The sequence below is a fragment of the Hoplias malabaricus genome, chromosome Y (assembly GCF_029633855.1).
Source record: "Hoplias malabaricus isolate fHopMal1 chromosome Y, fHopMal1.hap1, whole genome shotgun sequence".
NCBI classification, from domain to species: domain Eukaryota; kingdom Metazoa; phylum Chordata; class Actinopteri; order Characiformes; family Erythrinidae; genus Hoplias; species Hoplias malabaricus.
Window position 1 is genome coordinate 73,683,563 of NC_089820.1, and position 12,354 is coordinate 73,695,916.

A 12,354-nucleotide genomic window follows, 5' to 3' on the forward strand; every position below is an offset into this window, starting at 1 on the left:
GTGGTTATTTATTTATTTTTATATTTTGAAATACTTTTATTGTCTCTAAAATCGACTGAACTCCAGCTTCTGCAGAAAACACAGAGATGAACCACTTGGCTAATTGATGTAAAGCAATACTGCGGGGGTTGACAGAGAGAGAGAATGAGAGAAAGAGCAAGGTTACACTACTCTCATCTCCATGGCAACACTACCCTCTTCTCCATGGTTACGCTACCCTAATCTCTTTATGGTTACACTACCTTCATCTCCATGATAACACTAACATCGTCTCCATGGTTACACTACCCTCATCTCCATGGTTACTCTACCTTCATCTCCATGGTAACACTATCCTTGTTTCCATGTTTATACTACCTCGTCTCCATGGTTACACTACGCACATCTCGAAGGTTGCAATACTCTCATCTACATTGTTACATTTATCTCCTTGGTTACACAACCCTCATCTTCACTGTCTCCATGGTTACTCTAAACCTAAAAAACTTAAAGTAGAGCCACTCTCTCAGACTAGACTCCATCCCTGAAGAGTCTTGTTTTCAGACTCGTGTACAGACCCATCCTTCAGTCTGAGTGTCCTTCACACAGATGTCATTTAAGTGTGCTATTCCAGCTTCAATAATTAGTAGGCCACCTCGCTGTGCTTTTTCCCGCCTAGTGTGGACGTCTCACACACAGCTGAGTCAGTGTCTACCAGCGGGTGTCCTCCAAACGTCTCACTGGGAGATCCATCACTCTCACCTGACTCATTCTCATTTGTTTTCTCTTGTTTATACCTCAGGGTGCTAGCGTCAGCGCTGTGTTTACTGCTTTCTACTGAACTCACGCCACCTAGAGGACAACTCTGCTGTAAACACCAATCAAATGAAGTGAAAACCTGTGGCAGCACAAACACAAGTGACTCAGAGCAGTGTGAGAGAGGCTCGAATGACTGACGTCAAGCTAACTGACGTTAGCATGAAATCCCAGTGACTCCCTTTGGCTAGGTGACTCACACATATACACACACAGCCACACACACACACACACACACACGCACAGTCTTGTCTCTATGATTTCAGAGGACATTACAAAGACTTCCATTATTCTATTCATTAACCTCAACAGTAGCTACTACTGGCATAATCCTAACCTTAGAACCTCAGAACCCTTTAACCTTAACTCTACACTTATTTTAACATGTCATCATCTTAAACCATTAAATATATCAGACACAACAGTGGCTGCTGGAGTTTTTAAACCCTGTGTCCACTTACTGTCCACTCTGTTAGACACTCGTACCACTTTGGTCCACCTTGTAGATGTAAAGTTAGAAGCAGTAGCTCATCTGTAGCTGCATAGTTTGTGTTGGTCGTCCTCTAGTTCTTCATCAGTGGACACAGGATGCCACCTACAAGATGCTGGACACAGAATGCCATCTAAAAGACACTTTCCACAGGATGCTGTTGGCTGGATGTTTTTGATTGGTGGACTATTCTCAGTCCAGCAGTGACACAGAGGGGTTTAAAAACTCCAGTTGCACTGCTGTGTCTGATCCATTCATACCAGCACAACACACACTAACACACCACCACCACCCCATCAGTGTCACTGCAGCGCTGAGTATGATTCACCACCCAATGTCAATGTGTTTATGGTGTATTTATAATAAACCTGTATATGACAGGTGCTCATAACAGAGTAAGGGGGTTGTACACTTTAAGAACTTTGTAGTGGTTAATTTTTGCTGTGGAATATTTCTCAGCTTTGCTGATTTCCACACATTTCTCAGGAAGTTAATTGGTAGGTTGTGTTTTCCTTGGCCTGGAATTCACATTCCCTCGGGAGATTAAGCCTGAGCCTAAGCCGCAGCTTCAGTGTTAGCTTTAACATGTGTGTGGTGGGTGCTGGGGGATTTAGCTGAGACATGACTGACTCTCGACGTGCTGTCATATTTACCTTCAAACTCATCTGTTTAACCTAGTGTTCGCTTCATATTTTTGCTTGTAATTATCTGCTCCACATTAAAATCTTTCTGTTCTTAACTATCTGCTCCACCTTAAAATCTTTTGGCTCTGAACTACCTGCTCCACCTTAAAATCTTTTTACTCTGAACCATCTTCTCCACATTAAAACCTGTTGGCTCTGAACTACCTGCTCCACATTAAAATATTTTGGTTCTGAACTGTCTGCTCCACCTTAAAATCTGTTGGTTCTGAACTGCCTGCTCCACCTTAAAATCTGTTGGCTCTGAACTGCCTGCTCCACCTTAAAATCTGTTGGTTCTGAACTGTCTGCTCCACATTAAAATCTGTTGGTTCTGAACTGTCTGTTCCACCTTAAAATCTGTTGGTTCTGAACTGTCTGCTCCACATTAAAATCTGTTGGTTCTGAACTGTCTGCTCCACCTTAAAATCTGTTGGTTCTGAACTGTCTGCTCCACATTAAAATCCGTTGGTTCTGAACTGCCTGCTCCACCTTAAAATCTGTTGGTTCTGAACTGCCTGCTCCACCTTAAAATCTGTTGGTTCTGAACTGCCTGCTCCACCTTAAAATCTGTTGGTTCTGAACTGTCTGTTCCACTTTAAAGGTGACCTTCACGGTTTAATCCAATGTGCTTTTTATACATTTCAGAGAATGTCGTCACATCATTTGCTAAGGTTTGTTATTTTTGCTCCTGGGCTCCCCCTGCAGTTACAGAGTGAAATTCACTTTCACTGCACTGTTTTGAAATCAAGGGGGAGGAGTGATAGAGGGGAGGATTTTCTCTACCTTCCTCCAAAAGTTACATAGTTTAGTTTCCACACTGCTGAGCCCAGAGAGCAATGACAGAGGCTCTGTTCTCCCTGTTACATCTCAATGTTTTGAAGCTGTAATATAATTTTAAGGTAAAAATACTACCTAGTGTTGCTTTAATGCATCTGCGGTTGAGTTTATTGAATAATATCCCTGCCGTCCTTCGTTTATAGAGCAGTTCCTCTAGGATTCCTCTCCTGGGAAAGCCATGGATCACAGAAGCTCATCAATTCTTCATCTTTGAGATCAGATATCAGCGCCCACTCCCCCGTTCTTATCACTTAACTTGCTTTACCAGCTCCATTCAGAAGCCTCCTAAAAGGGTCTTTAGTCCGAGCCCATCTCCACACTGTCCCATTAATAATGCAGCAGCTTTTTCAGGAGGCGCATTAGTGCCGTTCGGTTCCACTGGCTCTGAAATGAGAACTGGAGGTGGTGTTTGGTTTTTAACCCCATCCAGAGCTGCACTAACCTCTGGTGCTGTTAGCTGTAAACACGGCCCGATGCCCTGAGGGTGATTACAGTCCATTTTCGTCCAGGTGATAGCGCCCAGGCTAATGAGGGGTGACTGGGAGCGTGCAGGTAGAAGAGTGCACTCTCTGCTTCATCCCCCTCTTCACCTGCTTCACCTCTCTGTGGCTCGATTGGTGCTCGCCTCTCGAAGCCACGAGGCTCGTCCAAAGTGTTTAACACAAGCACGGCTCATTGCTCAGGCTCTCGGAGGCAGATGGGAGACTCTGGAGGTAACAATCTGAGAAGGGGTTTATTTTCAAGCGGCGCAAACCAAGCTATTTTACAATGTAAGACACCACAGTGTTGCTTTATGGCCATAGAGTCACATCTCACCTCTGCTGGAGTGAACAGAAGAGTGTGTTCATGTCTTTCGGCAGATGCTCAGATCCTGCGAGACAATGAGGGCTCTAGCTTGTGTGGGGCACTGAACCCCTCCCATCAGCAGCGAGTTCTCTCACTGGTCTCAGATCCCCACACAACTGTCTCTGAGATATTTGCCAACGCTGAGCCTGTTTTTCATGGAAGAAGCTGAAAGTGTGTGTTAATTAATGCCTTTCATTAATTAGATTAGGATTTTCCAGCTCTTTGATTGAAAATAGATGTCCTTTGATTAAAAATATAGTCTGGGCTCAGGTCTGCGATTAAACTCATCTCCCAGTCTCTAACAAGACGCTGAGGCTGGAATAAAAAAACAGAGATGAGATTGGTTTCTCTCTCTCTTTGTTTTTTTTTTTTTTTCGTGCCATGTCGTAGATCTGTGTGTTTGGGACCAGGGTGGATGGTAAAGGTTTAGAGTATGAGAGAAAAAAATGAAAGAAAGAAGAAAAGAAAGAAGTGTGGATATAGGAGAATAGGAGAAGAGAAAGAAACAAAGGGAAAAGCGAGTAACAGAGAGAGGACAGGAAAAAGACACAGGCAGTGAGTGAGACTCAGAGAGAGAGAAAGAAAATAACAGACTGAGAGAAGGTGTGTGTGTGTGTGTGAGAGAGAGAGAGAGAGAGAGAGAGAGAGAGAAAGAGAGAGAGGGAGAGAGAGATGATCTGACAGGGCACCTCTCGAGTGATTTACGTAACTCTGGCTGTTGATTGGCTGATGACAGCGCTTGTGTAACAGAGTCCAGGTTCTTTTGGTGCTGAAGTGGTTCTGACCCGGTCCAGTCCCCAAGAGCTGCGAGGGGGTGGCGTCTATTTTCAGTCAACATAATTAAACAGACTGAATAATAATGTAATTTATGTAATAAAAGCTCTTTATTAAGAAATGCATTAACGAGTTACACACACTCACCCAGTCACTCACACACTCACACCGGTGGACAGTTTCACACACTCTCCCAATCACTCACACACTTACCCAGACACTCACACCTGTGGACAGTTTCACACACTCACTCAGTCACTCACAAACTCACTCACACCTGTGGACAGTTTCACACACTCACCCAGTCACTCACACCTGTGGACAGTTTCACACACTCACCCAGTCACTCACACTTTTGGACAGTTTCACACACTCACTCAGTCACTCACAAACTCACTCACACCTGTGGACAGTTTCACACACTCACCCAGTCACTCACACACTCACACCGGTGGACAGTTTCACACACTCACCCAATCACTCACACACTTACCCAGACACTCACACCTGTGGACAGTTTCACACACTCACTCAGTCACTCACACCTGTGGACAGCTTCACACACTCACCCAGTCACTCACACCTGTGGACAGTTTCACACACTCACCCAGTCACTCACACCTGTGGACAGCTTCACACACTCACCCAGTCACTCACACACTCACACCTGTGGACAGTTTCACACACTCACTCAGTCACTCACAAACTCACACCTGTAGACAGTTTCACACACTCACCCAGTCACTCACACCTGTGGACAGCTTCACACACTCACTCAGTCACTCACACACTCACACCTGTGGACAGTTTCACTCACTCACTCACACCTGTGGGTCGTTTTACTCACTCACTCACACCTGTGGACATTTTCACACACTCACCCTGTCACTCACACACTCACTCACACCTTTGGAGAGTTTCACACACTCATCCAGTCACTCACACACACACTCACACCTGTGGAGAGTTTCACACACTCATCCAGTCACTCACACACTTACTCACACCGGTGGACAGTTTCACACACTCACCCAGTCACTCACAAACTCACTCACACCTGTGGACAGTTTCACATATTCACTCAGTCACACACACCTGTGGACAGCTTCACACACTCACCCAGTCACTCACAAACTCACACCGGTAGACAGTTTCACACACTCACCCAATCACTCACACACTTACCCAGACACTCACACCTGTGGACAGTTTCACACACTCACTCAGTCACTTACAAACTCACTCACACCTGTGGACAGTTTCACACACTCACCCAGTCACTCACAAACTCACTCACACCTGTGGACAGTTTCACACACTCACTCAGTCACTCACACACTCACTCAGTCACTCACACACTCACTCAGTCACTCACAAACTCACTCACACCTGTGGACAGTTTCACACACTCACCCAGTCACTCACACTTTTGGACAGTTTCACACACTCACTCAGTCACTCACAAACTCACTCACACCTGTGGACAGTTTCACACACTCACCCAGTCACTCACACTTTTGGACAGTTTCACACACTCACTCAGTCACTCACAAACTCACTCACACCTGTGGACAGTTTTACACACTCACCCAGTCACTCACACCTGTGGACAGTTTCACACACTCACTCACACACTCACTCAGTCACTCACAAACTCACTCACACCTGTGGACAGTTTCACACACTCACCCAGTCACTCACACCTGTGGACAGCTTCACACACTCACTCAGTCACTCACAAACTCACTCACACCTGTCGATCGTTTCACTCACTCACTCACACCTGTGGATCGTTTTACTCACTCACTCACACCTGTGGACATTTTCACACACTCACCCTGTCACTCACACACTCACTCACACCTGTGGAGAGTTTCACACACTCATCCAGTCACTCACACACACACTCACACCTGTGGAGAGTTTCACACACTCATCCAGTCACTCACAAACTCACTCACACCTGTGGACAGTTTCACACATTCACCCAGTCACACACACCTGTGGACAGCTTCACACACTCACCCAGTCACTCACAAACTCACACCGGTAGACAGTTTCACACACTCACCCAATCACTCACACACTTACCCAGACACTCACACCTGTGGACAGTTTCACACACTCACTCAGTCACTCACACACACACTCACACCTGTGGACAGTTTCACACACTCACCCAGTCACTCACAAACTCACTCACACCTGTGGACAGTTTCACACACTCACTCAGTCACTCACAAACTCACTCACACCTGTGGACAGTTTCACACACTCACCCAGTCACTCACACTTTTGGACAGTTTCACACACTCACTCAGTCACTCACAAACTCACTCACACCTGTGGACAGTTTTACACACTCACCCAGTCACTCACACCTGTGGACAGTTTCACACACTCACTCACACACTCACTCAGTCACTCACAAACTCACTCACACCTGTGGACAGTTTCACATACTCACCCAGTCACTCACACTTTTGGACAGTTTCACACACTCACTCAGTCACTCACAAACTCACTCACACCTGTGGACAGTTTTACACACTCACCCAGTCACTCACACCTGTGGACAGTTTCACACACTCACTCACACACTCACTCAGTCACTCACAAACTCACTCACACCTGTGGACAGTTTCACACACTCACCAAGTCACTCACACCTGTGGACAGTTTCACACACTCACTCAGTCACTCACACACTCACTCAGTCACTCACAAACTCACTCACACCTGTGGACAGTTTCACACACTCACTCAGTCACTCACACCTGTAGACAGTTTCACACACTCACCCAGTCACTCACACCTGTGGACAGCTTCACACACTCACTCAGTCACTCACACACTCACAGCTGTGGACAGTTTCACACACTCACTCACACCTGTGGATCGTTTCACACTCTCACCCAGTCACTCACTCACACCTGTGGACAGTTTCACACACTCACCCTGTCACTCACACACTCACTCACACCTGTGGAGAGTTTCACACACTCATCCAGTCACTCACACACACACTCTCACCTGTGGAGAGTTTCACACACTCATCCAGTCACTCACACACTTACTCACACCTGTGGAGAGTTTCACACACTCATCCAGTCACTCACACACACTCACACCTGTGGACAGTTTCACACACTCACCCTGTCACTCACACACTCACTCACACCTGTGGAGAGTTTCACACACTCATCCAGTCACTCACACACACACTCTCACCTGTGGAGAGTTTCACACACTCATCCAGTCACTCACACACTTACTCACACCTGTGGACAGTTTCACACACTCACCCTGTCACTCACACACTCACTCACACCTGTGGAGAGTTTCACACACTCATCCAGTCACTCACACACTTACTCACACTGGTGGACAGTTTCACACACTCACCCAGTCACTCACTCACACCTGTGGACAGTTTCACACACTCATCCTATTACTCACACACTCACTCACATCTGTGGACAGTTTCACACACTCACAAACTCACTCACACCTGTGGAGAGTTTCACACACTCATCCAGTCACTCACACACACACTCACACCTGTGGAGAGTTTCACACACTCATCCTGTCACTCACACACACACCTGTGGAGAGTTTCACACACTCAGCCTGTTACTTGTCTTCCTCATATAGGTGTATGTTGCTCTGTTAAATATCTAAATACATTTTTTATTAAACCTGCCGTTAAAGTGTCTGTCCGCGTTTTTTGTTTGATACAGTGTCTCTGCAGCTAGAGAAAACGCTGTGGAGATGGAGATATGTTCAGGGGTAGATATATTTTGCTCTCTATGCCAGAAGAGAAGAGATCAATTGATATTTCTGGCCCCACGCGAGCGGGACCCAGATGACGGATCTCCTCCTGCGGGGAAACATCGCCCGTATATTTCAGCAGGGTCACCTTGCCACAGTCGCTCTGCTTATCTCTACACCTTCCCACCAGGAACACCACCCGGACCTTTCTGGACATAATCATATTTCAATCTAACACACGCAGTAAATCACGCCTCAGAACTACTGCAGGCCAAAAGTGGTGTTTACTCCTTCCATAAAGGCAACATATCCCCCTTCTCCTCCACAGTGGAACACAGTTCTGGTTCTTAATGAAATGCCTGTGACCTGCTTTGGTCAAAACTCCACAAGCCCCACAGCAACGTTCTCCCCCCTGTCCTTTAAATAAGCTGCTAATGGAGCTTTTCCACTGCATGGTCCCAACTCTACTGGACTATACTAGTCTTTTCTGCTCCTCCATTATTCCCAACTCTCTCGTGGTCCCGAGGAGCCGAGTAGGGACTTAACCTTGACGTGTAAACCTCGCAGAGCGCTGATTGCCCAGAGAGTGTCGTCCATCTACGCCACGCAATGCAGACATCCAGCACAAACTCACCATCTGTAAAACCTCCAGCTACAGCAGCACCAGGGGCTGTGGGAATGGAAAGCCAACCAGGGACCAAACAGAGAGTAGAGCCCAGTAGAGGGCAGTAGTACAGGTTTTGGGGGTGTGGGCCCTTTAAGGATGAGTGCAGACATGAGAGAGTAAGCTTTCCCCTGTGTGAGTGTGTGTGTAAGTGTATGTGAGGAGTGCTGTTTCTCAATTCGTGCCTGTTTTAAAGCGTTTATTCATGACAAACATTGTGACATGCCAGCGGAGGATGGAGCTCGGCTATTGTTTGGGTTCCCAGCATGCCTCTTGTTGCCTAGAAACCGCTGAAGAATGACCCGGTTCCCCTGCTGCCCGGCCCTTTCAGTCTCACCCACTTTTGTAAATAGAGCCGCATTCTTTAACTTCGTTGAGACACAGGCGACACTTTCAGCTTTGGTTGAGGACAGATCTCTCTGTGCTGTTTTAAAATACAGACACTGATATTCCTCTGCTGTTTCACTGCCTTCTCTCCCACTTTATAAACAGAGTTGGGGAAAAACTAACTCTGAAACCACACCTATCACGACTGAAGCAGGCTGGCAGACATTAGTGACACACTCAGATTTCAACCCCTGAATCATGAAGATAATTCATTTAAAAAGTAATTCCATAAAACTCTAATCTAAAGCAGTTTACATGTTTGTGAAAGAAATCTATAACTGGAACTGATGCCTGCTCGTGAGATTTAAAGGAACATTTCACCTTAATGAAAGGATTTTTATCTTAAAATGATCATGTAACAGACAATATAAATGTAATTTTAGAGGATGGTACGACACCCTGCCCCTTCCCCTTGTATTTTTAGAACACCACTGCAAAATTGAAATACACTCTGTAACTCTAGGGGGAGCCCAGGAGCAACAATATTAATTGTAGTATTGTTTTAAGTGCAGGAGTAAACAATCTACTCTCTTGGTCATTTCTAAAAGAAAAAGAGGTGGTCTCTCCTCGGGTCACTGTCCGTGAGGAGGATACTGTGTTAATGTGACTTTTGGTGGAGGGTAGGAAACCAAGAAATTCAAAGTACATTTTCTGACGTGTGTGAGGCAAAGACAAAAAGCAATTAAAATAAAATGTTTAACTAGTTTGCTCCAAGAAAAAAAAAAGGTGACTGCTGAGAGTCTGTCCAGGGATTGGAGATGGGAGCTGAAGCCACACTAACTCTGAGGGAGATGCAGCAAAACATAAATGAGCACAAAGAAATAAGAGCACTGATTAAAAATGGAGAAAACGAGTACAGAGAAGAAAGAGAACCGAGCAAAAACGGCAAAAAAACAGAGTTTCTGCTCCTCTCTCCTGTGTACTCAGGGTCAGAGTGAACAGCGAGCGGCTCAGTATCATTTAAAGCAGGGGTGGGCAATCTTATCCGCAAAGGGCCGGTGTGGCTGCTGGTTTTTGTTCCAACCAACCAGGAGGTCACATGATCATTTGTTTTACTCAAGCCAACTAATTAAAGGAGTGAAATCAGGTGTGCTTGAGCCTGAATGGACTTAAATCCAGCAGCCACACCGGCCCTTTGCGGATAAGATTGCCCACCCCTGATTTAAAGGAACGGGTGCTGAAAGCGGGCGTTCTGAACAGCGCTGTTTAGACAGTGGGAGAACGCTGCTGTGGGGCAAAAACCCCCCTTGGACCAAAGCAGAACACAGATGTTTCATTAAGAACCAGAACTGTGTTCCACTGAGGAGAGGGAGAGAGGTATTTCACTTTTAAAGGCAGCTGTTTAACAATGTTTACATGTGACATTAACTTACTATAAGGAAAAGAACAATACTTTTCTCACAGTACTGAATTATTAAAGCTGAAGATACAGTCCCAGAACTCACAACAGCGGTGGTGTATATGAGACTCAGTGTTGAGTGTCAATTCATTACTAACTGTCTCTGTTTTTTTCAAGGTTTATTAGTCATCACATAAATTTGCGTCAGGGAAAAAGGACAGCGTGCTGGAAAACATCACATCTGTCATGGCAGGGAATATTATTCCGGAGGTGGATGTGTGAAACCTTGATGGATTGCCCATTTCAGTGGTCACATTTTATCATAATCAGCTCCTTCATTCATCCTAATTATGTCCAATGCTTTGGGAGCTGAATGAATTCTCCCTTTTCATGTGTCCAACCTCATTTGTTTTTCTACAAAAGTATCGAGCGAGGCAAAGGAGAGCAGCACTGACATTCACTTCCATTGCTTAGCTCTCTTTTGCCGCAATGTTCCCCCACATGGGCAAAACACTCCCTTCCGACCGGTTCTAGACACATCCATCAAGGCAGGAACCACCAACCCACACACTGTGAAACAAGACCACCCAGTCCGTTTTCTATGTGCTCTAAGTCTGAAAACACGATAAAACGAGTTGTTCTGATTCTGCGGTCAAGTGCAGAGACTTTAGAATAGCCCCGCCCCCTCGTCAGAATCTGTCCAATCATAATGCTACACCAGCATTTAGGTGAGAGCGCAAAGACAAGGTTATACGCAGCAAAACAGACACCACTAGTGCAGGGATCTAAAGCAAGAATTGAGAAAACAAGAACAGAGAAGAAAGAGAACCAAGCAAAAACGGCTAAAAACCAGAGCTCCTCGCTCCTCACTGCTGTGCGCTCAGGGTTGGGGCGAACAGCGAGTGGCTCATTATCATTTTGAGGATCAGGTGCTGAAAGCGGGTGTTCTGGGCTAAACAGGGCTGTTTAGAGAGGGGGAGAATGCTGCTGTGAGGCTTGAATGCTGTTATGAATAAGAAAGATATAAATATGGAGCCTTCTAACATGGGAGAGAGGGAGAGAATGAAGCACAGAGAGAGAGAGAGGGAGCGAAAAGCACGGTCAAGCACAGTACAGAGGCCATGGCCGGACGGATGTGATCGTTGCTTTAACTCGATCAGGACACAAGGAGACGGAGGACACTAACAAAGCGTGAAATTAAAGGCATGGTGCACCTCTCCTGAGCTTGGCTGAGAGAGAAAGAGAAAGAGAGAGAGAGAGAGAGAGAGAGAGAGAGAGAGAGAGAGAGAGAGACGCACATTGGACCTAATAGAGCCTGCCACATTACTGTAATGATCTCCAGCACAGGGACGAGGAGAAGGAGCTGGAGATTAGACCGAGATACTAATTATACTCCCACTATGTCCACGGACTGGGCGCTAGGCCTACTCCACAAAAAGAAAAAAATAATCCAGGTGTTTTACCAGGTTTATTGTGACTACCCCTGATCCCAAACATAGTCCATCGATCAAGACTTGTTTGCTTCTTTAGCACTGAATAAACCCAGACTGAGGCAAACGTGGCTTTAAGAGTTTGAGCGGTCATCCTGGGAAACGTGGGGATTAACATGTTTAATGCTAAAAAATATTAATAATAATGGATAAAATAATGCTCCTGTTTCTCCCCCGTTCTCCACCTGGGGAAACTTATCTAACTCCCGCAGCAAAACCCTCCGCTCTATCAGAGACTTCTAGCTATAAATCTTTTCGATAATACAGAGGTGGCAAAT